The following is a 6,187-nucleotide window of genomic DNA, read 5'->3' on the forward strand; positions in this document are numbered from 1 at the left end:
GATAATGCTAAAGGGAGCAGAGAAAAGAGGTAAACATACAAAAGTAACACTCGCAATGGAAGAAGAAAAAAGATCACAAGGGGATAAAGGAAGAGCTCTTAATAAATGGTAAAGTATAATGGTAGAGGAAGGAGAATATAGATCCTTGAGACCAGAAATGTAGAGTGCGAAGTAGATCCTCAAGGGTAGTGAAGCATAGGGAGCAAAGATATTTTATATGTTATCTTTGTACCATACATAAAGTTGCAAAATGAATTAGCTAATACAAGTCATTATTGTTTCTTTTATTTCCCAGTGAATGCATAAGCTTCCTAGGTACCTAAATATACTGTTCACGCCAGATATAAATTACTTAAGATCTGTAACATGGAAGCTATACCACAGTCTAGTATGCCTTAGCAATGGGCAATTATCAGCCAAAAGACAAAAGCCAAAAGCCTAATTCTTCATTTTTCTCTTTCATTCTGTTGCTTACTTCATTATATATACTATATATATATATATATATATATATATATATATATATATATATACTTTTTGTGCTACAAACGTACAAATTCCTATGTTCTTTCTTGTATCTCTTAGTTATACATTCACACACAAATATGCCTGGCATGCTGAATTTTGTTATTGTTTTTTCAATTGTTCCTATTCTCAAGTCTTCATTCCTCCATCATATGAAGTTGTTACTCTTTCTCACAAATGCACTTCTGGTGACATTACTGTATCAGTACAATACTCAGAACTGAGTATCTTTTTCTACACATAGCCTTAAGTGCTTTGAATAGCATCAGTCAATTTAACTATAAGGCAGCAGTGAATGCGGGGTTCTCTAAAACAGAACCTGGATTCAGTTTTACTGATGAGAATGTACATCCTCATGAGTCCCACAACCTTTACTTGTAGCAATGGGCTCCAGCCTTTTGTGTTTTGTAACAGCTCAAGCAGAAAACTTCAAGCACAAAGCCGTCAGGATCTTTTTTAAATGTGCTGCTTTAAGGCAATTAAATATATATCATTGCTGATAGTCTCTTCCTGAAAATCAAGTGGTATCTCACTGTATTGATCTCTGTCTAACAGTAGGTATAGAGTGGAAAAATACAAGACGGATTTGTTAATAGCTTGCCTGTAGCAGATTTCTTCTCTGTAAGCTCCATATACATTGTTTCTTCATAAGTCTCTATCATCCTACACTGAGAAGTCACAAGCTGTAATATCAGAAAACCAATGTTTTCAACCATAACAAGAGCTTAATTCATACACAGCGTGCCACAACAGAATAGGTCTTCAGAAGCTGAGTGACACCCTGCTCTGTGAATTCACAGGAAGCAAATTCATGGTTGCTAAAGAAAGTCAGGCTGAACCATCTTCTACTGCATACAGGTTCTTATACCACAACCACCCTGCTGAGTACTTTCCAGTACTAGACAGCATGACTAACACTTAGGAAACACAGCAACTTAAAGCACAGTTGTTGTTTGCTATTACAGCTTCTCTTTGTGCACAGAAACATGCTAGCTGGTACCTCCCTATATAAGTTATGGTAATTTTTTTAATGTTGTTGTTTGTGATCTGGCTTTTCCTATATAAATTAAGAAGTACACCTTGCACTTAGAGAAAGAATTAAGAGGTCAGCAATAGATAACTCTTTGTGTTTAAAGTCATCCCACTAAGACCAGCCCTCACCCAGAAAACTTTTAGCCTTAGTGTGAAGAGCTCCACTGTGCAATGGCTCAACCACAGTGTGGTGTCTGGAGCCAGGCACCCCCTGTGCTGCCCCTGCTATGATCTGCAGTTGAGGACAAAGAACGTGAGCTCCATTTGAAATTCTGTGCCTTGTAAACCAATTATCATTCAATCTGAAGGGGCATGTCATCTGATTTTGTTCTGCATTGACTGGAACATTGTTACAGCCTGTCCAAACACAAAGAAGACCTGAATAGCCATGGCCAGTCACAATTTGTCTAACTAGGACAGTTCCCTTGAGCACTGGAAAAGACAGAAAGTGCCACTTACATGTATTTTTTTAGAGGTCGACATCAAAAAAGGAATCCACAATTACATCTGTATAACCCAGACTGGCTGTGAATATACATCCTATAACAAAGGAGACTGAACAACAGCTTTGAGTTTTGAATGCCTTTTTCTGTTGCTAGTATCACTTCTGTCAGCCCATATTCTGGTTCAGCTCAGCTGTACTTCACACATAACCTTACTTTGTCCAAATACTAGATTATCATAGCAATGGAGGACTGACTGACATTTTCTGGCGTATCTTTGACTGGCCAATACTGCTCTTTCCTACTGTGGCCAAGTAGGAAAGACAATCCCACCCATTCTGAGAGCACCTTCCTCTCTTTTTAAACTGTCTTCAGATAATCCTACTTGAGTCTTCTTGTCCACTATCCAAAAGTTCTTCCTTAAGCATTTGTCCAAGGACATGTCTACACTTCAGGCTGTGTATGCAGAATCACTCCAAAGGCTTTTTAGCTCTAGAAACTGCCAAAAGCATACAAAACTCATGGGCAGCTCACACATGGTGTGACTGCAGCATGCCATAACACTATCAGCTCATCTTAGCTACCAGTATGAATCAGCACTTCCTTGCAGTGAACTGCAATTTCACTGTATTACTCATTCTAACTTAAGCAATTTCTGTTTGATTAATCTCATCCTTTTTGGTATTTTATTTTATCTTCACTAGTGTTTTGTATTTGCTCTCTTTGATTTAGAAGCCTACTAATTTTTCTGGTCACACTTTTGGCCTTGTTACTCCAGTGAAGGTCAGACCCCTTTTTTTCTGATTGTCCTGCCCACTTCTTTTGGGAAAAAAACACATGTTCGATCAGCCTAGGTCTTAAATGATATTAGCTGTATGATTCCCACCTGAGAAAAACAAGCAGATCTCTAGATACTGACCACTCTGTCAGATGTGCCTTAGTTCTCATTGGGCTATACCTTCTTTCTATTCCACATGCTGTGCTGCAGCTTCATGGTACTGCTATTCCTCTTTCTGAGCATCACAAAAGAAGAACTGGGACAAGTCTTCAACAACCCAAAGCTTCACTGTCAAGCTTATCTCACACAGAGGAGTCAACTATCCCCATTTCTAATTTCTTCCGATGATCACAAGATTTTCCTGAACTGCTAAAGCCCAATTATAGCTCTACAGACCCTGACTGAATTTTGCAAGACCTTGTCCCAAGTCTCAGATTTTAGCAACCTACTGGGCACAGCAGTACTAAAGACTGAGGAAAGCCCTATTGCCATATGCATCATTCATTGCTTGGTGCAACAAGTGCCAGGAAGCATCAAGTGGCCTTGCTTTTGCCTAGGTTGTACCTATAGGATTGGTTGCAATAGTGGCTGCTTGGCTCAGTGAACTTTTATCCCTTTGTCACAAGGATCACAAACACCTACTTACTCTAGGGAAAAAGCAATATCCTCCAATATCCCTCAAAAGAATGTAATGAATTACCAAGCCTGGGTTTTGCTGCCACTGAGCAGTTATAAAGCTGGGAAATCTAACTAAATCATTTCCAAGTTACATCATCCATTTGTTTCTTTGCTGCTGCCTCCCAGCCTGCCTCCTCCCGTCTTTGCAGGGGACTTTACCATTATTTCATGACCTACAAGACTATGGCTTCAACACAATAGTCTACTACTGTTCTGGCCACCTCTCCACTCTTAGGGAAAAAAAAAAAAAAGGTGACTCTTCTTACTGTTAAAGAATGTCAGAAGATGGACATCCTTCTTGAGTGTAAAAACATTGAACACCCATAGTTGTAAATTCCATTTCAGGACCGTGATACAAGCTGAGAGAACATCATCACTTCAGCAAGAGTTTTGGATACATCACTGAACCTCCCAGATGAACAGTTTGATATAGTGATTCAGCCATTCACAGGAAATGTCTTTAACTTGTCATGAGTCAGAACATTGTTATTAAAGGGTCTTGCTATTCAGCTTCTCCATGACTTTGAAAATCTTTCTCAAAAACAGTGTTCTGACAGCAACTCATCTCCAACAAAACAGCACGTATCCAGGACTAAGGAATCTTTTCACACCCCTGATGTATCTGCTTCATGTCTTTATATCAAGACAACAATACTTCTCAGAAAGGTCTTTTCCTCTCTGTGGCATGTCTATTGTAGACTTCAGTGGATTTTGCTTTGACTCCAAACTTTGTCGGAACTTGTTAAAAAACTGCTGAAATGATCCATAAAGTTTGTTCCTAGGTGATCTCTGTCAGCCCCCCTAATAGCATCTCTACTCCCACAGTCGAGCAGTCACCCAGAAATCACTGAATGTTTTCCAGCTGTCACTGCCTGCATTCTCAGGCTAATTCCCAAACTTCTTCCTGCAGTTTTAAAAACAGAGGGTGTGAAGGCATGCTCCACCTACTTACACTCTAGCTGTAGATCATGGGAGTTTGGAAATTTCCTATATAGCACTGATCTGAGCACTGTGTCAGGACACAAATTGCAGTGCAAATGACAGATAGATAATTCATCTCAAAGATTCTCCAATTCCTGACAATTAACTTCATTTTATTTTTGCCTCATATTTAGTGAATTAAATAGATTAACTTATTTCATATAATGCATAATTCAATATTTATATTACCTATATATCAGTACTATATTGCATATACAGTACAGTACAGAGCAGTATAATGTCCATCAGTTGGCAAGAATATAATGCAATAAATCAAACTAAAGAGTCTTTCAGGAAATTGTCCATGTGCAGAAAAAGCACATCACAATGTGCTTGAAGCGCTTGTTATATTTACCTGGATCCCAAATGTCCTAATTCTAGGAAATTGCAGTCATAATGTTTTTACCTGCCTGCACCAGAAAATCTAATGGTATGTAAGAACAGTCAGATTTTTGGTGCAATATTCAAAGTACAGTGTGTGTATTTTAAAAGGCCACAGTCCAGACAATTTATTTTATACTCCAGGCTACAAGACCCTGTGCCAGAATGTAAGCATTTACAGCTCCCATGGACCATGTTGCTTATGCGAGCAGAGGTTTTGGCCCAGGGTTTCTAATCACAGCTGAGTTTCACCTTCACCAAGAATACTCAAAACGAAGCATTTATTAGTAGAGAAGATGTTGACACAGAACTAGAAATCACTCCAACATGAACAATCCTCCTGTCAGATTAAAACCCTAGGTTTCATAATAAAAACAAAACTCAACCCATTGAGTGATGTAGCATAATTGCCAAAAACATTCAGTCATGACTGTGAAAGAAGAAAAAGATTAATACAAACCACATTTGGGGTAGATGGTGATCATTCAATAGAAATATATCTTACCACATTTAATTCCACTTACTTCCATTTGCAAAGTAGATGTCAAATTATTTCCTCTGAGTAGCATAAGGCAATCCAAACAGCAGCCTTGACTAAGAATTACTGAACTAACAAGATCAACAAAATCAACAAAGTGATCAACAGCGGCTATTACAACTGTCTTCAGGACACCCACAAAGAGTGGCTAACACACCATCCATGTCACCGCTGCAGTTAGGGTTGGTGAAAAATACAGGACTGTCTCGTGCCTGCTGAGTGGTACCATAGAGAAATGGGACTCGGCCTGCGCATAAGGCTCTTTCTTTATACTTTTGAGATATCTTTCCATGCATGTAGAGTTTGCCAAATGTTCTGAAGGGGAGATAAGGTATATAGGCAAGTATGCTCCCATCATTTTCCAAACCTGCAGAAAATCTTTAGGAAAGTAAATCATTTTAGAAGAGTTCACACAATACTGAATACAGCAGTATCAAGGATATTTTGTGTCAGTACAGGAAAATTAAGTATAATTGCAAACAAATTGTTTTGTTCTGTGCAGCTTCAGCTATGTGGAAATAGTTTTACATTGTCTATAAATAGCCTGTGAAATACAAGAGCTTTGCTTATTTGAAGAGTTACAATACATGTCATACATAAGTGAGGCCTGAGACAGGATTGGTTTTGAAAGGGGGGGGGGGTTGTTCTACAAGTTCTGGCAATAAACCAGGAATAGCTTCGGGCTATCGGATTTCGGAATGAGAATGTCACAAGACGCTTTCTGTTGGCTGGGGGGAGGGAGGAGTGTTGAGCCTCTAGTCCTGGAATGTCTATTTAAGCAGCAGAACTTTAAAGATCTTACAGGACACAGAAGATAAGCTAAAACAAGGG

The sequence above is a fragment of the Athene cunicularia genome (assembly GCF_003259725.1).
Source record: "Athene cunicularia isolate RWA chromosome Z unlocalized genomic scaffold, athCun1 chrZ_part1, whole genome shotgun sequence".
NCBI lineage: Eukaryota > Metazoa > Chordata > Aves > Strigiformes > Strigidae > Athene > Athene cunicularia.